General features: G+C 36.6%; 1 pseudogene; it reads right to left on the bottom strand.

Annotated features, from left to right (window-relative positions):
- Positions 1-609: 609 nt before the first annotated feature.
- The window catches only part of LOC135214635 (uncharacterized), an 81,823-nt pseudogene continuing 57,934 nt past the window's right edge, over positions 610-24,498 (bottom strand).

Below are 24,498 nucleotides of genomic sequence, written 5' to 3'. Positions count from 1 at the left end.
GACACCCTTTTCATTCATATTTCCATCTCGGCTACAAATATATGGCAGCTCACCAATGCCTGTTCATTACAAAAGTAAATAAAAGCTTTCTATAGGAAATGAGTTGATAAAATATGAGAGAGAGAGAGGAGAGAGAGAGAGAGAGAGAGAGAGAGAGAGAGAGAGAGAGAGAGAGAGAGAGAGAGAATTTTATTTTAACCACCTCTTATGCTTTAGAAAAGTGGAAGCCGACCCACTCCCTCCAATTAAATATCAATAATCAAAGCAATATTGATAATACTGCACACAAATCTGCCATCAATGGATAATCTGATGTTAAAGGAGCTATATAAAAGATATCCTTTATTTTCCAATTGTCATGAATGTTGATATATTGCTTACCCCTTAGCTGCTTATCAATGCGATAAGCAGCTAAGGGGTAAGCAAATATATCAACATTCATGACAATTGAAAATAAAGGATAAAATCAAGTTTTAAATAATAAAGAGCTCAATTGAGCACTTTAGTGCTGGGATGTGAGACTACTTCACACTTTTTCAGGTTATGCAAAAGACCACGGTAGATGTTGGTGCAAAATAATGTCTAGTTGTGATTAAGGATGAAGAACAACTAACCTTTTCCTTTTGAATCATCCAGACTTCTTGTTTCTCTCAAAGGAACTTTATCCACTGCTAGCCTCTTCATTTCTGGCCTCTGATTTATCACAACTGGAGCAGCCACTTGATCGTCCTGGCAAGGTGGAGCATTTTGATCTTCCTCTCTCTGATTAATTCCTTCATTACTTCCTAACTGAATAACTGTAACATGTCCTCTTTGATCCTCTGGTCTGGTTATTTTATGGGAGTCTCGGGGTGCTTTATCAACTCCTTCTATGTTTTCTGATTTTTCTGTACCCTGTGTTTTTTCACTCTGCACAGAATGAACAAATTTATTTCTTTCTGTTCTCGCTGAAACTGGCTTTGGAAGCGTGGGTATAGTCAAGACTGGCTGCACTTGGGACACTCCTCCTTGAGTACACACACAGGGAGAAGAGCTCTCTTTTTCAACACTACTGCTTTCTATGCTAACACTAACATTTTCAGACTTGAAAGCTTTTCTAAACTGTTCAGTATTTTCACTTTCACTCCCTGGTTTCGAATCATCAGACACAATTTCTTTTGAAGACAAATCCTCACGTTCTACCTCAGTCTCTCTTTGTGAATCTTCAGAAGTAGACTCTTTTTCAAAGTCTCTTTTACCATCATGATTTTTCTCATGGTTTTTCTCCTCCTCTTCCCTTCTCTGAGCAGTTCTCAACTTCCTCTGCAAAAGAGCAATTTTATGTTAATAAAAGATAAAATGGAACAGAACCAAGTTTGACTGATCATAAATACGACCAAACAAGACCAATGCTTCAAGTTAGTGATTGACTAGCTAACATTTAACCTTTGAACAGTATTACCTTACATTCAGTATAAATCTAAAATCAAATAAGTCCTTTCAAACTTTCTAGTTACATTAATGAATCTTTAATTCGATTTAGCAAGTAGTATGAAACTTACAGATGCTTCTAGAGTTCCACTGTTAGCAATATGCAATATGGGACATTACAAACAAATACAAGTTCAACAATTTTTTATTTCTTTAAAATATGGAAGTTTACATGTTCAAAGATTCTTGAAAAATAAAAAACCATTTGAATAATGTACATTACAGTTTTGTATATTTTCAAGAATGCTAAATTTGTGTGATGTTAATGAACCATAAATCTGGCAAAAACCTTTACTTTTATGAACATCTTTTAAAATAGGAATTGCAAACTTTTTGGGGAATGACAACCTTATATGCTTCAAAAACAATTTTAAATGTCTGTAAAAATGCCACATAAAAAGATGCAGGAAGAGAATCAATGCCATTTGTTCATATCATTCTTATGATGTATAGCAATGTTCATAAGTGGAAGTCAAAGACTTGAAGATTTCAAGGTCTGGCCCAATTTATTAAAGTGCATAGGAACTCAAGACTTGGATGTCATCATAACAAACAATACTTCAATGAAAAAAACATTGTCGCATTTATTGTGATCTATGATAAAAACATAGAGCTGACACAACTCAGTTTCAGCATGCCCACATATGAAATTTTATACAAGCACCCAAGAAACAACAGATTACCTTTAATAAAGTAACAATTCTCTGTGCTTCCCAAAGCCTCTCTTCCTTTCTTCTGGAAACATTTCCTGCAGCCATCTGGGAATGAAGGCTACCAAGAAGAGATTCTTGCTTCATGATCTCCTCCTCAATTTCGCTTACAGTTCGCAACTGTTCAAGCGTCCTTTCTCCCCCAGAGCTTCTAATAGGTGGAAAGTACCTGTTAACATAAATAAAATATTGACATATTTCAATGCCAAAAAATTTTCATACCTATATATGAATCAATACTACATACTACAAAGAACCATGAATTTGAGGGGAAAAAAATCTAGTGATAAGGACACTGCCGTGGAAACTTTGCCTGTAAATGCAGAAGCAACAGACAAAAAATGCAATATCTGATTTTTTAGGGATACAAAAGACTTCTGGAAAAAAACTGAACAATGAAAAGTGGTATAACTTTTGTCGTTTAATGCAAACTGATTACATATACTAATAAAATTGCTAAAAATTTTCCTCATGAAAACTTTTTTCCTTAAGCATAAAAAATGGACAATACAAATCAAAAGCAGTACTATAATGAAATAGTTTTTAGGAACAATATTTGAAACTTTGCTTCTCTCTCAATCTGACCTGTGCTACAATTATTTTGTTCTTAATGTACCTACAAAGGTGGATATGATTATCCTTCCTAAATAGCATTGCAATTTATGCTGTAAGTTTGCAATACAGGCAGTCCGTTTACGACGACGGTTCCATTCTTGAGACACATTGTTAGCCGAAAATCGTCGTAAGCCAGAAAATCATCAAAACTCCTAAGAAAACCTTACTTTTAATGTTTTGAGTGTACAGTGGTACCCTCGCATATGAAAGCCTAAACAACTTACGAAAAATTCGAGTTGCGAAAGCAAATACAAAGATTTTTTTGGCTCTACATAAGAAAATAGTTCATACGAAAGGTGGTTGCTGTAAAGTCCGAGTTTTGCCCGAACCACCGATAATTTTAAAACTAGTGTGCCGCCACTGAGTACTCACCACCATCCTCCCGCTCTCCCATTTGGCTCCTGATGCTAGTCACCACCATAAGATCCTGCTCTCCTATTGGTCAGCATCTCTCCCATCATCCCTCTACGTAACGGCGTTCTTCGGTCACTCCGAAGCAGCATCGTTTGTGTACACACGCAGAATTCGTTCGTTCTATATAATTTTCTTTATTAACATAAATTCGTTAGTAATTTCGTTGTAGTACTACTTTATTGTGTTGTGTGAGAACTTTAGTACATATACTATATAACTTAATTATGTACTGTATACATAGTCATGGGTCCCAAGAGTTGCTGAAGTTCACGGAAAGAAGAGGATGCTTTCTAAGGAGACGAAGATGGAGTTCATTAAAAAATAGGAGGCTGGCATGCGATTGAGTGTGATCGCTAAGGAACTACGGATCCGTCGACGATAGGCACCATCCTTAAGCAGAAGAAGCCATCAAAGCACTACACCTTCCAAGGGCATGACTATTTTGTCTACCAAGAGGAGCCATGTGCCCGATGAGATGGAGAGGCTGTTTCTTGTCTGGTTAAAAGACAAAGAAATCGCTGGCAATACGATACCGAGATGGCAATCTGCCACAAAGGCAATGCTATTTTCGGCGATTTGATTGCCCAGGCAAAGACGATGGAGGAGAGGGACTCGACGCCAACCCCAAGACTTCCAAGGCTTCAACAACAACCCTCAACCATAACAACTCACATATAATAACAGGAACTCACATAACTCCACAAAAACCTCATAGCACAACAACTCTTAAGCAACAATATCAAACTAACAAACAACAACTAAACAACAAACAAAACACAACTTAGCTGACTATAATGACACTACTGACTGGTGCTAACACTACTGGCTGTCACAGGCTCTTACCCAAGACTGACTGAAAACTCTCACTCAAAACACAGAACTCCAACAACCAACAGACCATCAATACGACCCAGAACTCACCAACAGCCAATAAAGTCGTTAACCATCCAACCACCAATTACTCTTCTCTCTCTCTCTCTCTCTCTCTCTCTCTCTCTCTCTCTCTCTCTCTCTCTCTCTCTCTCTCTCTCACACATACACAGACATTGTCAAATGGAACTCCATAACTCCTCTATAGAGGAGTGTTGCCATTTTAGTGATTCTCTAATAATTGCTGCCATCTTGGGGTGTCAAAATTTATATACTGAAAATCTCTCTCTCTCTCTCTCTCTCTCTCTCTCTCTCTCTCTCTCTCTCTCTCTCTGGAAAAGTCTCTCTTTAACCCTGGATAGGTGCGATGGGTCACACGCGACCCCGAGGCATTTAAAAAACATATTTTTTTCCCATACATTATCACCTGTGTGGAATCTGGGTCTGATCGACCTTCAGGCGGTCACTCGTCTACAAGCCATGGTTGTGTGCGGAGTTCCATACGTCTGCCTCAAGTGCTTCCCCCTTTCTGAGAATCACTGGGGTCGAGGTCGACCCGCACACACCTTAAGAGGTAGGTGGTCAAAAAGCAAAGTTGTTACGTAACCATTTCTCAATGAACAGCGTGCATAGTCATGTGTCTTTGTTGTCGTTTGGAAAGTCTGGATGGATGGGTGTATATGTCTATGTTTGTGCATGACCCTGGGAGTGGCTGAGATGCCATATATTGCCATAAGGTCCATTTTCCTTCGAAAGCCAATTTCTGGTTTTTTTGCAAAAAGCAAAATTTTTAGGTAAACCTCTCATATTGAAAAGTATTCATGCTAGTAGTGTTTTGCAATATTGGAATATGTCGAAGGATGATGTACCTATCATATGAATGCCTTCGTTCATGGCTGACATGCCGTATATGGCCACATGGTCCATTCCCCTTCGAGTGCCAATTTCTGTTTTTTTTTTTTGGCAAAAAGCAAAGTTATCACGTACTCAATTCATGTAGGACAGTGTGCATAATACCTAATAAGTATAGTTTTGTATTATTGGAATATGTTGTGGGTGTTGTGTGATCACATGCGTGACCCTGGGAGTGGCCAAGATGCCATATATCGCCATATGTCCATTTCCTTCGAGTGCCAATTTTTTTTTTATTAGGTAAACCAATTGCCAATATTGAACAGTGTTCATGCTAGTAGATTTTGTTTTGTTTTATTATTGGAATATGTGGGAGAATGGTGTGTTTTATCGCGTGCATGCCCTGGGGGCACTGGCTGAGATGTCCTAAGTTGCCATATGGTGCAATTCTGTTAATGGGCCAAATTTTGTTTTTTTTGCAAAAAAAAAAAACAAAAACAAGTTATAATAACTAAATTCATGTAGGACATGTTTATTATATAAACTAATTAGTAGGATTTTTTGTATTCTATTGGAATAGGTGGCAGGATGGTGTGTTTATCACATGCTTGCCCAGGGCATTGGCTGAGATGGCCATATATGGTCATATGTTCGAGTTTCCTTCGAGTGCTCATTTCTAATGCTTTGCTTTTTCTTCAGTAATCAGCAATGACCTCGAAGAGACAGAGACCTCTGAGTGGAGATGTTATCAAAACACATTTCTCTATGAGTTACAAAGTGGACGTTGAGGACAACCTGGAGGTTGAGTCTGAAGGCGAGGAGGAGGAGGAGGCAGCCGCCATCTTTGTGGAGGAGGAGACGTAGATGACCAGGATAAGGAACAAGCTGTGTTGGAGGGAGATGAGGAAAGGGAAGAGGAGGCTGTACCTCTAGACCTTTTCCCAGGGGGATGGGGATGAAAACGACAGGGGGGTAGTCATCGGGATTAATGAGACTGTGCCCGTTGCTGTTACTACAACAACAACAACAACAACCGCCACCACACCTACACCTGGACTGTCAACCTCCCGGGATGAGGAAGCGCTCACCCCAGTCGAGATTAGGAACAATCCCTGGGAGGGAAAGGTCAGGTTTCTGCATTTCAACAAATTTTCAACTTCTTTCATAAGGGGAAAAGTTTCTGCAGTAAGATTAAGGAGCTGGCGAGACCATAATTCGCAATCTGATCTTTGCTACGGAAGTAGGGTTTGAACATTTAAGAAGTTACAGAAACTGGGCCGTTGATGAATCCTTTAATAGTGTCACCAACAATTTTTTATCAGCTTTTCACCATCCATGTCCAAGTAGAATAAGTGTAGTTTTCCAACATTATATTTACCTTTCTTCCTAACAAAACAGAGGAAACTTATAAAATGTTCTACAAAAAATCTAAGACTTCTTGCAACAAATCCAACAACTTTACTGAGTGACTTTGAATTAAATGTACTTTTCCTGACAATGATGTGAATGGATGCTTCTTCCTCTTCTGCCAAGCAAATTACAGTAAAATTGGTTGGGATGGGCTTTTAAGTTTGATACCACAATGATAACGGATCTTGTCTTAAGATACATTGTTTCTCTCCACTTGCTTTTTTACCAACTAGAGATGTGCCTACAGGTTTTGAGGAACTTTCAGAGGATGACAATATCCCTGAAGAATTACCTCTCATATTGAGGTTAAATTACATCGGAGTCATGAAAGGAAGAGTTGGAAATCGCAAAAGAGCTACTCCATTATTTCCAATTTCCATTTAGAATATGAACCTAAAAACTCAAAGGTCTATGCCTCGAACAAACAACAAAGGCTTGAAGGATTTCACGGTGTGCTATCCAATTATGCTGAACACCGTCACCCTAACATTTGGAAACTCATATATCATCTCATGAGGGAGGAAGTTTTATCCCAAACAAAACTGCTTCAGATGGAAAGAGATGAAAAATCTACAACCACTAAGTATAAGAAAATAAACAATTGTTTAGAGCAGATAGTCAGACACTATAATCCTGACAATAAAATTACCTTTCTATATTCCATTGCTTATAACTTACATATTTTCTGAAGTTGTATAATAGGATTAAAACAAGTTTTATTACCAATATGTTTTTTTGGAACTAAATGTGATTTTATGGAAATATAAGCTTCTTTAGACTAATTGTGATATTTTTGCTTTACATTTTTTCTTCATTTTATGTATTATATTTTGAACCAATAAACTAAATTATGGAACTAAACTAAAATTAAAAATATAAGTAAAATGTAATCTTATATTTTTTAACCAATGGAATTTTATCTGGCAATTAATTGCCTGGAAATTGCCCAAGCTAACAGTTTTGCGCATGGAAGTTGTCCAGAATGAAATTGTCCACCTGAGAATTATCCGCACACGAATGTATCTATGTTGTAGTCCAACTTTTTTTTTAAATTAGAGTTTGTTTTCATGTAGGTGACAGACCTGTCCACTACTGTGGGAAGGAAGTTAAAGACAAACTTGGCGCGCAATGTTCAATTTGTTTGTGACCACATGTCCATAGAAGAGAAGGAGGGGAGGCTCTGACTGTAATAACTTGGTAAGAATATATAAACTCTATTTTACTATGAAAATGTCATTTTCATAAAAATAACTTACCAAGTAATTACATAGCTCAATCCCACATTGAATGGAGGTGGGATACATGGATATCGTCTACTCCACATTAAAAGATGATGATAAGTTTGAAATAGAAAAATCTGCCTGCAATTGAATGCAACGTCCTGTTGCTTCCTTACCTGTTGAGCCATGGAGCCTCTACTTAAGTAAGAGCTTTGTAGCAGGGAATATGCCTGATGGCTAACAAAGCATACAGAAAGGCGCCTTTAACCCTGAAAGTGACACCATTAGAAAAATGAGACTGCTTTCACCTACTCTGAAAAAAAGTTTTAAAAACCACAACCAATCCACTAAGACTGGTGGATACTCTGTATCCCAGTACCTTGTGCCCCTGCCCTCCCAAAACTCGAAACCATACGCCAAGAAGAAAAGATAGTGGAAGAAAAAGAGTGCTTCCTATGATTCTTTGCCCAACAGCATGCCAGCCGTTGATAACTGACCCAAGTACTGCAATTGTTAAGCACTGTTTCTACATCCTTCAAGTAGTGAAAAGAGAAATGGACATGCATCTCCAGTAGGTAGACTGGATAATGGAGGTCAAGGACATGTTTAAAAGCCAAGGAAGTAGACACCACTCTGATATCATAAAATGTCCTCCAGGTATCTGGGAATGTGCTCTCTAATTTAATCTCATTAGAACAACACATTCTGTGAAAGAAGACAAGTGGGTTCCTTACTGAACACCAAAGATTACTAGATGGGACCCTGATCTTTTCTGTACTATTCAGGTAGTGGTCTCAATGCTCTGACTGGACACAGTATTCTCTTTTCCTCCTCCTGACCAGGAATTTCCATCAAGTTCTTCACAGTTAATGAACGAAGCCAGGACTTGGACAGGTCTCCTCGTTCTTGGCCAGGAAGCCTAAGGTGAAGGAACAAACAGCATCCCCTTGAGAAAAATCTACTCTTTTGTCAATAGCTTGTATTTCGCTGATGCACTCAGCTGTAGCTAAGACAAATATGAAGAGAGTTTTACACATCAGATTCGGAAGAGAAGCAGAGCGAGGGACTCAGCTATTCAATGACCACATCAGATTCCATGAGACCAAAGAGTTGTCACTTTTCTGTTTCATCGTATCACATGTCAAATGACTTTACCAGGCCTTGAATGTCAGAGTTCGACAAGAGATCCAGGCCTCTATGTTTGAAAACAGACCCAAGCACTGCCTGATAGCCTTTAATACTAGAGGAAGACAAGTTGGTTTTCTCAGAATAAGGGAAAAATCAGCAATTTGCATTCAAGTGTCTCAAAAGATGAGATACAGTAGGTTGCTGCAAGATCATGGCCCAGCAGTCGTGGCTTCAATTAATCGCAGGTTTTTCTGTGGAACATATCTCCAAAATATATCGCAAAGAATTCACTAATTTATGAATCTTTTCATAGACCAATATTTACCAATTAGACCACTATTCACTAATTCTGTATCTTTTTGTTTTATTTTCATGACAAAATACATTTTTATGATACAAAAATTCTTTACTAATATTCAAATATAAATATTAATGTAAACAGCAAAAAATATCTATAAAATGTTCCATTAAAATCCCGCAAATTCATAAAACAGCTTACCAATGTAGCCTACATAAACATGTCAGTTCTCTTCTCTCTCTCTCTCTCTCTCTCTCTCTCTCTCTATATATATATATATATATATATATATATATATATATATATATATATATATATATATATATATATATATATATATATATATATATATATTATATATATATATATATATATATATATATATATATATATATATATATATATATATATATATATATATATATATATATATATATATATATATATATATATATATATATATATATATATATATTTATATTTATATATATATATATTTCCTTTAATGAAAAAACAGGAAAAAATCATAAAATAAAAAATGATTTTTCACTTACAGAGTAATCTATATTATATTGGTCTAGTATTATCATATGTATAAAAAAAATTGTCTGGACATTTGAAACTTGTTACTGTAGGTATGTGTTGCCATATTTTTTCTTTCTTTGATATACTGAACCGTACTTCATTATAAGTTTAGTTGACTCTATGATTATCACATACATAACAACAGTTCACAAGAGAATACTGTGTTTTACCACTGTTGATGTTTCATCTCTAATAACCATTAAATTCTGAATTTCATATGTAGGCAAACACAAGGTTACAGTGTGGCAGTAAAGAAACACAGACTTGGTTTTTCTTCTTTACTTAAAAAATGATATATATATAATGGATACAGACACACAACGATCCTTTGGTGGAGAGGTAATAATCTCCTATAGTGGCTTGACTTTAACTAACCACACATACTCCCCACTCTCCAAGAGAACATCTTAAATATCATTGACAATCAACAACAAGTAATATACAAACTCAACTAGTCATAAACGGTCATTTACACCTCTTCCTTAATAACCCACAACAACAGAAATACCTTTATACATAAACTATCCAATTAAACCCAAACATAAACAGTAAATTACGAACATTTCAAACAATATATACAAACTCTAGCTCTTCTAACTCTTGTTGAATGTCTTGGAATCGCGTTGCACTCAGCAACAGTGCCTGAATCTTCCTCTTCCCCTCATCTTCATTAACAGGAAGCTTGTATAAGAAGCTCCTCATCCTCAGCATCAGTAGTTTCCTCACTCAATATCAATCCTTGTGAAGAACACGAACGAAGATCTCTAAACATGGCGTGGAACTCCATTGACTTCAACAGCTTGTTCTGACAAAACTCTCGTAACCTTGCCTCTTTCAAATTGCGTATTGCATCGCATGTTGGATGGTTTTTACCCACACCTCATCACCTGCTTTGTAGGGGCCACTCACTGCCAATTTGTTCATTGAGCATGGATCCACTCCTCGACCCCTCACAGGGTAAGAAATACAGCAATACTGACAGGGGCAGTCGTTGAGTCGCAGTCATCATGAGGCATCAAATTATACAGATAACAGCCTCTGCAATGCTGCAGCCTTTCCTTGCAGCAATGACTTTAACAGTTCGATGGCATCTCTCAGCTATACCATTTCCTGATGGAACATAAGCACATCTAAAATTAAGATGCACGCACCACTTTTTTGCAAAGTCAGCAAATAGTCTGCTGCGAAAAGCAGGGTCATTGTCAGTTAACAGTTCCTCCGGTGCTCCTCGTTCATAGAACACTGTCTCAAGTTGCCGATGATGCTCAACTCACTGGTCTGAAAATGGAGCCGACGCCAGATGGCAAATCGAGATGGTCCACAATCAATGAGAGTAAGATACGGCCGTCCATCATAGTGAGTAATATCCATGCCACCTCTCTGCCACACTCGATCCACTTCCAGACTACCCTTCTGCCACTTCACTGGGGCCGGGTCTATTGACTGGCATGCCTCACAGCATTTGAAAACAGCATGTACTTGCCGCCTGGTAACTCCTGGATGGACTTTCTTCACAAAATAGAGAGTTCTTCCTCACACCTGGGTGACCAGCAGCATGATGGATCTCCTTAATTCCATCACTAATGGCAGGGACAACAGAAGCACACAACAAGTTTTGCATCTTGGTGACATGAACCAAGGTCCCTCAGCCAGCGCTGAGGTACACGTGTCAAACTGTCAGCATTATTATTGGCAGAAGACACAAGTGTAATAGACAGCTGGAGGTCACACTCTTTTATCAATGACAAGACTATTCCTAGTCTTCTTCTGATGAGCATTTCACTTGCGGCCTTAGTCTTCAATCTGCTTTTTCCTAAAAGTCCATCTGAAATCCATCTATGCACAGTAGATGAGTTCAGTCATTAATTCCACCTTTTGTATCTTCCAAGCCAGTGCAAGATTCAATCCTTTAATGACTGCATCTAGCTCAGCCATATTGATGTGGCAAGAGTCGTCTTTCCGCAGCCAGCTGGCATCTTCCACAATGGAACCATTTACTTCCACTGCAACACCAATGCGCAAGAGAACTAGCATCCACCCAGATCTTGAATTTGTCACCGGTGACATTCCACTGTCCTCTCACAGGGTCATCCTTCTTAACCTTCTCCAGAAGTTCCTGCAAACATATTTTGATGTAATCATCATTAATGACGTCGTCCCATCCTTCAGTGACTTTAGTGACTCTTCTCTTGATGAATGCTACCGCCACTCGCAGCCATCCACAAACAGGGTAATGGCCTAACAGTCTACCACAGTATGAGAAACACGCTCGCCGAGTCAATGTCTTGGTTGCATCGCCCAGGTCATTGTCCCATTTCCAAAAAAGACTCTCCTGCTCCCCCCAAACTCTCAGGACCCAATGCTCGAGCCCCTTCAGCAAGTCTTTGGTGTGGCTTACTTACTAGCCCAAAAATTTCTAAGATGCCCTCTCTACACGGCTGGCCTTAACAATATCTTCATTCACCAAGATGTCATCAATATAAGCTGATGTTCCTTTTTCTTACAATTGGGTCCTGAAGGAGAACACAGTTTAAAACAGATTTCATTACCATCGGAGCAATATTCAAGCCAAACCCCAGTCGAGTCAGGCAATACCTCTGGCCTTTGAAATATACAGTCTGGTATGGCCACAGAGACTCATGGATTCTTATTTGCAGGTAAGCTTTTAGCCAAGTCTACTACAGATACATTCACTCCTTGCCTGCGCCACTCACGTAGTTTGTCTGAGCACACATCCGAGTCTGCTGTAAATGCATCAATGTACGTATTCAGTTCTCTGAAGTCCAGTACAGGCCGCACCTTCTTTTTATTTTGCTGTACAACAGCCATGAGGGGAATAAGCCCCTTAGCTGGTCCATATTTTATTCTCATCATAAGGAAGCAGCCAGCCATCATTCACCCATCTTTGTAGCTCCGATTCATACAGGTCCTTGCTCCTGAGGTACAGAATATGCCTTTACTCCATTCTCCAGGACGCCAGGTTCCTTGCCCTCAGACCATTTCCATGTAGCTGTCCAACATTTAATCACAGGATCATAAATTGCACTAAAATCACACTCATCCACCCCCACCTTCACATCAGCAGCTGCAGAAAAAAAGAGTCTTCCATTCCAAAACGTACACCACCATGGGTATCGACAGTGACTCCTCCTAGAGCCCTCACACCATCCATGCCGAGAAGAAATTTAAAACCGAGGGGCATTAGAGTAGTTTACACATACAGAAATGCTGGCAGTAGCTCCATTACTGAGCTGCAAGTGCACGACGCCCATTCCTTCACACACCCATTCTTGCCCACTCACAGTATCATGCTAACTGCGCACTTGTTCCATGCCTTACAGCATGAGACATGAGCGATGCTTTGAGAACACCCAGTGTCTACTAACACGCAACACTGAAGACCCTCTACACTCAAAACAGTACTTGGCAGCACCTTACTCAGTGGGTTTGGGGAGAGGAGGCTGGCGCTGATGCCTACTCTCCTTGCTCGTTTCCCGGACAAGCTGACGCAATGTGCCCCATTCCACCACACCGATAGCACTTTACCCTTCTCCGAAATCGACCATTTACTCGTTGCGAGCAAGACAGTCCCTGGCAAAGTGATTTGGTCCAAGGCATATATGACATTTCTGAACTGTTGGTTCTACTGGCACAGAACCCAAGCTTCCTGTGGCGCCAAAACATGTTTCCACTGAAACAGAAGGAAGGTCATCTTTCAGAACCGCCCGTGCCCGAGCCAAAATCTGTTCCAGATCGAGGGCCTCCATGCGAGACCCAGCTCTCAACAGCTGACGAATTCTCTCTGGAAGTCCAGTTACAAAAGCACATGCAAGAGCTTTTTCAGAAATTCCTCCAAACAGGGATCCGAGTCGACGTAGATCAGCTAAGTAGACATCCGGTGCCTCTCCACTGTGCAACTTCCTACTGACAACTGTTCAAAGGCTACATAGGGATCAACAGCAAATGCAGCTAACAATGCTTCTTTCACCTTGTCAACCTTCTTCCTATCTGCTGTGGGTAACTGTAAGTACACTGCAAAGGCACCACCTGTAAGCCGCAGAGGAATCACACTGGCCACATCATCAACTTTCCGAAGCTTGCTCAAACCAGCTCCAACTTCTCCAGCCACTCCATAACAGATTGTGCGTTTCTGCCATCATACTCAGGGATCAGTTTCAAGTCGAAGTTACTCTCCATATGCCTAGATAGCTTGTGGCAGTAAAGAAACACAGACTTGGTTTTTTTCTTCTTTACTTAAAAAATGATATATATATAATGGATACGACACACAACGATCCTTGGTGGAGAGGTAATAATCTCCTATAGGGCTTGACTTCAACTAACCACACATACTCCCACTCTCCAAGAGAACATCTTAAATAATCATTGACATCAACAACAAGTAATATACAAACTCAACTAGTCATAAACGGTCATTTACACCTCTTCCTTAATAACCCACAACAACAGAAATACCTTTATACATAAACTATCCATTAAACCCAAACAGTATTAACAGTTTCAAACATAATTATACATACAGTATATTCTCCTCCCAGTCAACTCTAGTCTAGTCTCATCCCCAACTTCTGTGCTGGGATTTCGTTGTAGTAAACACCTGGGATTTCATTGTAGTAAACACCAATTCTCATCTCTCTCCTCCTCTCTCTCCATCTCTCTTCTCTCATCTTCTCTCATCCCTGTTTTCTCTCTCTCTCTCTGTTGGTGTGTGTGTGTGTGTGTGTGTGTGTTTGTGTGTGTGTGGGTGGTGTTGTGTGGTTGTGTGTGGGTGTGTGTGTGTGTGTGTGAATATGAATTACTGATCATAAACTTTTATGTACAGTCCCCCACCCCACACATTTCCAAGTTTTCATTTTTGTGGCGGATTTTTGTGCAAACACATTATTCACTATTACGCAGGAACTTTCACTAATTCACGAATTTTTTCACACTATTACGCAAGAACTTTCACTAATTCATGAATTTTTTCACACTAATTACTGTACTTCCATTTTATTTTCATGACTAAAATACATTTTTATGATAAATGATTTACTAATTCTCAAATTATAATGTTAATGTTAAAAACAGCACAATATCAACAAAATGTTTATTACAAATTAAAATAAATCTGTAATACAAATGTAAACTTGTTAAGCTCATTCTGTAGCCAACCCCGGAATGACAGGTGGGCCCCAGAATGAACTTAACAAGTTCTCTCTCTCTCTCTCTCTCTCTCTCTCTCTCTGTGTATTTTAAGGGTATGAAAGATAAAGATGCACGTATTTGAAAATATATGGCTGTACTGTAAAGTGTTTTTGGATGATAAGAGCATACTGCACAAAGAATCTTGAAATTTTATTTGCTAATTATTTTCATTTTTAAACGTTTCCAGTCTGCTTTTACTGAAATGCAAAAACTTGCAATTAAAGCATAGAAAATCTGAAAAATTAATGACAAAGGAACTTCACATGTATCTATAAAATAAAACTATACTGTACAAAACAAATAACAAGCATGCATAAAAAAATCAATCGAGAGAGTGTTTATATATCAAAGCACGTAACTTGCTAGGGACGACAATGGTTGGGAGGAGAATGTTGAGTGTTGGACACATATGAAATTTGGATTTTAAATACTTTTTATGGTGACTGGATCAATGCAAATTGATTCTGTAAGTAAAATAATGTGATATAATATTTTGTAGTGTTTTCCCATTAAAGCATATGTATAAATGAAAGAATTTTTAAATAGATTTAGGGGAGTTGGGTGAGGACTAACTACAAAACTACACAAACCAAGAACTTACTGTACTATATATAATTTTTCTATCATAAATTATTTGTACGTAATCACAAAATACTAACATGATAATAATAAACCTGTTTGGAGGTAGATATCCAATTGCTCTAAACTACCCATGTGTTTTAGATATGCTCTATACAGTGTAATATCTTAAAGTACGTACCTTGTACAGTAAATATATTTCCAAATCATCTTACAACAGAGAAAATATCAATATACATAAAATGTTCACCCAGTGTATTACAGTATGAGCAGAACGATGCACAAAGTTACGTAGGCTAAAGGATATGTGTGAATAATATGACTGAAATGATATTAGGGTACTGGGATGATAGTTTGAGTAATATTTTTTAACTGTTAAGTTTGTCAATGTGCTGTTAAAACAGGCAGTTATAAGCATTTTACAGGTGTTTATAGCCTACTTACGAGTAACAGTACTAAAAGAGCACTGTAATGTTAGGTTTCTTTGGGAATTTTTTTTTTTTTAAATACTAAATAGTTTTAGATATGATAATTTAAGATATATTTTTGTTTTGAACCATCAAATTAAGCAGCAAAATGTTTAAATAGGCAGTTATAAGTATTTCAATTTAAGGGATACATGGTATCTGGCAATTATAATTCAGTTATAAGCATTTTTAGAGTTTTTTTTTGCATTTCCGCCGTAGGTTCTGGAACCCTATTCCCTTATAAAAATGGGGAGCACTGCATAAAATTAAAAATAATACCATTAATAAATTCATTTCTTTTAGTAACTAAAAAATTATTTTCCTAATCTTTTGGTAGTATTAAAGGGAATTTATCATCCAACTCCATTTTCTTTAATCACTATCAACTCTTTCTTCCCAAAGTATAGCAGGTGAAGACAAATCCCAAGCCATAGCTATTTGGTTCTTTTCGTCCCACCAGACAATGATACTGACATCCACAGCGAAAGGTGGTCTTATGTGTTGTCCACCAATTAAGAGGCATTTGCTTCCACCATGGGATTCATATTCCTTCCCTAAATGCTTCTCCATCTTAGGACACAAAAAATTTGTATCCCATGTAATTTGTACCTCTTAGGGCAGCAGTGTCCAGAATGCACTACTTAATATAATTGCAGAGGCAATCATTAATTGAGTGACTTGATTTGCATACGCTGTCAGTTTAAAATTACACATACAAAAATATTTACGACTAAGAAAACCTTACTTTTAATGCTTTGGGTGCATTCAAAACTATGTAAACTGCATTCTTATTGCATTTGCATAGAAAAATCCTTCAAATATTGATTATTTTGCATTTTTGGTGTCATATTTCTTCTGCCCAATGAGTGTTGTAGGCGTAGTAACCCTGGAAATAATTTTCTGATTAATATAATTGAAAAGTGCCTTATCCTCAGAACGACGTAAGCCAAACCCGTCGTAACCAGGGGACTGCCTTATATTCAAACCTTTTCCCTGACCTTACACTTCAGTTTTTGTGACACTCTTAGCAGTGAAAGATTCCACTTCTATAGGGTTAAGAACTTTATCTATCTCTCCACTTCTTTTTGTTTTTAAACATGCTAAATATATGCTACCCACTGTAGGTACATACTATATTCATAAGAGGCTCTGTTAAAGAAAGTCAGTGATAAATGTATTTAAAAAGAAATATGTACTTAGGACACTGAAGTATACATCTATAAGAGTAGATTTTTACAGGCTTACAAATTTTTTTGCAATATAATCAATGAAGCAGTGGAAGCCAGCAAATTTCTAAACAACTAGTCAGGGTCAACAACTGTTCGCAATGATCAAGGCAACTTACCTTTTTATCACAATATTTCCAAACACAAATATGTATGATTTAGAAACAAGACATTAAGCACTCTATGAGAAATCTGCATTGTTGGTGAGAGAACAATGCTTACATTTGGTAGGTCATCTTTGTGTCATGTTTCCCTGAAAGATTGAAAAAATTCACTAAAATATTGTCATAAAAAATAAAACGGACAGTAATCTTAAAAACAGACATCCCTTAATATCAGACCATTTCAACAAATGTAATATAGTTAAAAAAAATTATGCTTCACAAACACAAAACAATTTCTTCAGTGACTTTAGTGCCTACCTCAGTGATAGGCTATCTCAAAAACTTCAAATTCAAATGCATGCAGAAATAACTATAGTTTAAAATGGGAAATCACTTTCCTCATTTGAGCTTTTTATTCTTTTTTAGCCGTCTGATCAGTGTCAACTTTTCAAAACCAATCAGGGAGGATGCAGGAAGAAAACATCTTCAAGCAGCAATGTATGCATCGAAGAAAATCTTCAGATATTTCTATGTCTGTTCCAAAGGTCACAGTAATTATTCACAATTGCTTTGTAAATATTGATGTAGGGGACAACCTTTTAGGTTTGGTATGTCTCAAATGATCATCCATAACTTAAAAGTTTGCTCCTCTATAACAAAAACCTAGTTTCATTAAGCTTACAACAGTGTTGTACGGTGCAAAAAGTTATCTTGAGTCTTCCTGGTGGGAAATCGTGATGCACTGTAATGGAAACTTGCAAACTATCTAATAAAAGTTTTCTACCAAGGTTAGAAGCAAGAGAAGCGTTGATCAGTAACTACAACACACATCTCGACTGATGACAATGAAAACTATACATACTGAAGATACTGACAATGAGAACATGACATTTTGATCAGTAACATATAAGAGCAGACCCAGTTCTTATTTCATTTATGGTTCTTTGTCTACACAGTACAAGTTGTATAACATAGAATTATTTGTACCATTAGAAATTAATTAAACAAATTTTCAATTATCCTTTTATTTCTTGGAAAACCCAAAATCAACAACCAATATTGTTTTGGCTGCAAGGGGTGTTGAACTATACACAACTTTTTGTTTTAAGGTGTTTTGTTTATGGAGCTCAACCCTTTTTTCACTTTTTTCAGCAAGGTGAAACCATTGGGTGTTTGGGTTTTCTCTTTTATTGGTATATGCATTTAGAAACAGATGGGGGATGTATCCATTATGATTGGAGGGGTGGATTAAACTAGTAATGTAGCCAAAAATTTTTGATTGGCGGGTCCAAAAAGTTCAAGACAATTTTGAATACGACACAAATTTTTTATGACCATATGTGTATACATACATAATACAGTGTATCCCTCCTACTCTGTTCTCGGGATTCGTGGACTCCCCTATTCACGGATTTTTCTGTGGAACCTATCTAAAACAAAAATTATTTGTGGAAATACTCGCTAATTTGTGGGTTTTTCTGCGCAAAATATCCATAAAAAACTATTGAGGGTCCCCACTACAGGTACTCCTCATTTAACAACATACGTACTCATTTTACGACAACTTGGAGTTACAACGAAAACATGAGCCGAAAAAAAACCAAAAATAAAATGAAAATAAAAACATTGCCAATGGTGGCCAAGAGTAAGGCTATTCATTGCCAATAATCTAGCCTAGCCTAGGTTTTGAAACCTTGAAATCTATGGCTAAAACAATTAATAAGGCTTTAATATACTTTGTAAAGAAAGCTATACAGCTGAACCTCTTAAAGTTGGCATTCTATAGTCTGGGGAATTTATTCCCCTGGTTGGCTTGATTCAGTCGCCACTAGTTTCACTGTGCGGCCGCAACGGGTGGCGCGGCGCCACATTTGTTTAAACTTCAAGAGCAAAAATTATGCCATATTTTCTTAGTTTTAGTGAGAATAATTTCTTAGTAGTGAAAAGAAAATGTATGAACTTAGTAATGAAAAGAAAATATGTGAAATCAAATATGTTTTTATAATATGTTTTTGTAAGTTTATGTGAGTAAGTGAAAATGTTGTGAGTGCGCTTGGATATGGTTTATTTTTCTTAATAATGAGTCGACCTTCTGCCTTTAATGATTGCGTCATCCCTAAGCAAATTTGAAAAATATTGTGATCTTCCTCAAAATCATGTTGACATAATTAAAGGTATTGTTTAAGGAGCTGCCAATGTCAAGTGTGAAAAGTAACTTCCCTGCTCGCTATAAGAAAAGTTTGAAAGATATTAAAAAGGACAATACTATCCGCATTACAAAAGCTGATAAGTCAAATAGTATAGTAATTTTATTTTTTTTAAGATAAAGCTGGGACTACATATCACATATGCAAGCCCTACTGGATGATGATGTGACTTATAAAAAACTAACAAAAAAATCCCCTTGAACAAGTCATAAAAAACTTTAATAGCCCAGTGAAAAATATCCTTAAAGATCAAAGAGAACTACTAGGCAAATTATTGTCAGTCAAATCTCTCCTTTGCTACCTTACATGTAACGGATTAGTCAAAACGCAAAAAGAAATAACTCCTATTATGAATACTGTTGGGTTCAATTTCAATATAAACTTTCGAAAATATATCACCAAGATCTTGTCCCCGTTATTTGGAACCATCTCAGATTCTCATATATATAACTCTCTAAATTTAGTTGATAAATTAAACAACATTACTCTTTGCCCCACTGATAGATTCGTTAGTTTTGATGTATGTTGTCTTTTTTACGATTGAATGTATGCCTCTCTTTTTTACTAAAGGTCCCTATACACTCTATTTTAGAATATCTTAGTAATGAACTAACTCAGCATGAATTACCTCTACCTATAAGTCACATTATTTCACTCACTAGGTTGTGCATTTGTGATTGTAAGTTTATATTCAATGGTGAATTTTATCAACAAATATTTGGCATGGCAATGGCACAAAACCCTTTATCACCACTCCTCTCAAACTTGTACATAAGGCATTTTTGGAAAAATGCTACGGGTTACCTCAATATTTATATTCTGTAAAGTGGTTATAGATATGTTGATGATATTTTAGCTGTTCTGCCTGCTGGTATTGATGTAAATGATTTACTCTCTAAATTAAATAACCAGGTACCATCAATTAAGTTTACTCTAGAACTGGAAAAAGACAGTTGCCTCCCTTTCTTAGATGTTTTGATACATAGAGAACCATTTCAATGTAAATTCAGTATTTATATATAGGAAACCCAACCAACAACTTAACTTATGTTCATTTCTATTCATGCCACCATCTTAACATCAAAATGTCAATTTTTTCTTTAATGTTTTTATGAGCATTGCACATTGTCAGTCCCCCAATATCTGGATCAAGAAATAGAATACATAAGAAAAATAGGGAAGATTTATGTTATCCTTCACATATATTAGATATTTGTTATAATAAAGCCCACAAAAAGTTTTATAGCGTAGTAACACGGAGTTCCTATAATAACATACTAAAAGGAATGTTAATAAAAAAAATGGCTCCAGGGAAAGCAACAACATAATATATAAAATTCCATGTATGAACTGCCCCTCTTTTTATCTCGGACAGTCGAGCAAAGGCTTAAAAGTAAGATTAAACCAGCTAAATATTCTATAAAAACTGGGCAAACATCTAATGCAATATTCATTCATTTAAGTGAAAACAACCACCAGATTAAATTGGATTGGTAGTTCAGTAATTGCAAGATCAAAAGATGTCTTATCACGAATCTTTTAGAATCTGCCATAATACACCTTACTTCCCATTGTAATTTTAATTATTAGTCGTGACCCGGTTTTCATTTAGACCCTTGTATTTGTAACATGTTTAAGAATGACCTCTAAGATATAATTACAGACTTAAATCACATTAGTTGCTTTAGAGATATCTTTGTTGTATATGTATGTTTATGTTTTGTGAATAAGTTTTTTTTTGTTTACCAAAGATCTGATTGGTCAGCTGTCGCCCAGTATAATCCTTTAATTGTCTTGCCCCTGTGTCTGAGCAGTTGGACTTGATCTTTGTTTTTAAATTGTACCCATGTTTATGCTTGTTTGGAAAGGTTACTCATTCTCAAGGTTTGCCGGATTCTAGGTACTAATATCCTTCTAACCCTATCTGTCAATTATACGACCTTTCCTGTACTGTCAATTCCTCATGTAAGTCAGTTTGTCTGCTGAGTAAAGGACGTTGAGTTGAAAGATCTTGCGAAACTCTGCTGTTTATTTTTCCTTTGTGGCTTATACCTTTATATACATACATACATACATACATACATACATACATACATTGGAGCTGCAGCTCTCGAAATCATAATTGTATGATTATTATTGCTAATGCCAAAGTTTCACAACTACGTTGCATCTTCAAAGTGCACAAGGCAGGGACTCTATTGCAGCCCATTCTCTCTTCTATGATACAGCAAATTATACAATAGCCAAATTTTAACCCTTGTATGAAAATTCTCTGTTAAAAAACACAAACCCAGTCGCCGGATAGTAGCCCTTTTTTCTTTCCAACCCAAACTTGTTTTATAAACGTTACGTCGATGACACGTTTGCTCTTTTCAAGCGTGATTTTAATGCCGACTCCTTTTTAGACTGTTAACACCCAACCCCCGAACATCAAGTTCACCCTGGAGAAGGAATCTGATAATAAATTACCTTTCCTGGATGCTATTGTCTCTAGAAATGAACAGGGTTTTATACATGGATTTATAAAAAAAAGATACTTTTGTGGGTTTGGGTATGAATTTCTATAGCTTCTGTCATTTTAATTTTAAATTAACTCCATTTCCAGGGCTTTTACACACTCGTCCTGTTGGATGAACTTCCATGAAGAGGTCGTGACCTTGGGTAACTACTTTAGTAATAACTGTTTTCCTCAAAGGGTCTTCTTCAGATCCTTAAACAAGTTCTTAGATAAGGAAATGGAAATGCCCACTGCTATCCATACTGTTCTGAAAATGAAAATGTTTTCAACGTTCCCTTACTTATGTGATTATTATTTTAGGAAAAAAGTGTCTAAATTTACTTCAGAGAGAACTGCCTTCCTTATATCTAAAATTAATCCCTAAAATCCTTGCACCATTGGGTCCTTCTTCAAGCTCAAGGACAAAGTTAGTCTTTTTTACATCCAACGTTGTTTATAGGTATACTTGCCCCAGACGTAACTAGAGGACTCATGTTGGATGTACCAAATGACTGCTAAAGGTACGCATAGATGCCCAATAAAAGGAACCATTCCAAATTATGCAAAACATCCATAGATAACAAAGATTTTATAATAATAAGACAAATGAAGAAAAACAATGACTTAACAACCTTAAGAGTCCATAATGATAAAATTAACTGTCCCATCATTAAACACCCAAACATCATCTACTCAACTGTTCATTGCTTAATGGCCCAATTTGTCTTGTCGTTGCCTTATTGTACGTGTGTGCCTTGTTGTTTATTATTATTTTTTTTTCTCTCTCTCCTTGTTTAAACAGTTTCCTTTTAACTCCCGTCTGGGTAGGTCCTTCTTTTCGTTTGTCAATGGTGTTTTTTATATATATTTTAAATGAGTTAACATTTTAAATAAGAGAATACTGTAGTGATTTTAGTTATATATTATTATAAGTGTTTTATGATTAATTATTTATAGTCAACTCACTGTACTTCAGCTTTGAAGATGCAACACTGTAATTGTGAATGTCCTGATGCTAGTCGCGGCCATGAAATCCTTCTCTCCTATTGGCCAGCGTCCCTCCCATCATGGCCTCTACTATGTATACGTGTGGCGTGCTTCGGCCACTCGGTACCAGCATTGTTATAGTACGCACGCGGATATTCGTTTTTGGGATCGTCAATGTGTACGTTATTCTAATAAAAAAAAAGTGACCAAGATCTCTCACATGGGGTAAGTGATCAGGTCTCTCTCATGGGATAACTGGAAACTTTGGCAAGGTTGGTAGAATATCCACTCCCTGCTGAACAGGAGGGTGTAGACCAATCATTTACAACATGCATACCAGTACGTATAATCAAGGCACTTCAGTTTATGTTGAAGGTCAGCAGCCGAACATTCAGTACCCCAACAATCAGTTGCAGAGAGAGCATTTGGTTGAACAGGGTTTTGATGGACACCAGGGCCAACAGAGTCATGAGGTGCAAAGAAAGAACCAAGTGATAAAAACAGAAAGTTGAAATTCTGTATATATAAAAATAAAAAAATAAAAATAAAAATAAAAAAAAATAAAAAAAAAAAAAAAAAAAAACAAAAAAAAAAAAAAAAAAGCGGAGAAATTAAAGCCGCTTTTCATAAAGTGCAATCATTTGTAGAAGACCCCCCGAAAAGGCTCAAACAGGAATTGTGTACGTATATTTCTTAAAGTGTACGTACGTACATGTACAAAAGAAAAAAAAACGGCAGAAATTAAAGCCGCCTTTCATAAAGTGCAATCATTTGTAGAAGACACCCCCCGAAAAGGCTCACACAGGAACATTGTGAAAAGTAGGCAGAAGCAATCTTCCTTGGATAGTTACGTATGTACATAGCCTCACTCGAAAGGTAAGCTTCCACATTTTACGTACAGTATATTTCTTGTTACATGTACACCCCCTAATATACACTTTATTTACAGGTTATATTTTGCAAAACATTTTTTTTTATTAATTTAGGTATTGAATGGTCCAAATTAATGTAGTATTTCATTGTTTATAGGTCAATTTAGCTTTATTATGAAATTTACTGGGGTGTTTTTGGAGGGCTTGGAACGGATTAGACATTTTACTTGTAAATCAAATACGAAAACCTCATGATACAAAAAGGCGCCTCGGAACGGATTAATTTCATATCTCGAGGTACACTGTACATATATATATATATATATTATATATAATATATATATATATATATATCTATATATCTATTATATATATATATATATATATATATACATCAGTGGAACCCCCGTATTTGTGTTCTCCGGATTTGCGGACTCACACAATCGGGGATTTATCTCGGGAATGTTTCCCTGCATTATTCACAGAAAATTCGCACATTCCCGGTATTTTCCTATGAAAAATATCCACAAATTCCTGTTTTTTTTATCAATTTAATCAGAAAATGCACTTTTTGTGATAAAACTATTAAAAAAAAACCAAGTATGAAAATTTTTAGGTGGTTTTTCTTGAGTTTTAACTAACAAAATAGACTGTTATTAGCATTTTATAGGGTTTTGCCAAACATTCACTTCATTGGGTTCAAACTATTCCACGGGAATATATATATATTTATATATATATATATATATATATATATATATATATATATATATATATAT

The sequence above is a fragment of the Macrobrachium nipponense genome, chromosome 46 (assembly GCF_015104395.2).
Source record: "Macrobrachium nipponense isolate FS-2020 chromosome 46, ASM1510439v2, whole genome shotgun sequence".
Lineage (NCBI taxonomy): Eukaryota > Metazoa > Arthropoda > Malacostraca > Decapoda > Palaemonidae > Macrobrachium > Macrobrachium nipponense.
This window is presented reverse-complemented; position numbering and strand designations above follow the sequence as displayed.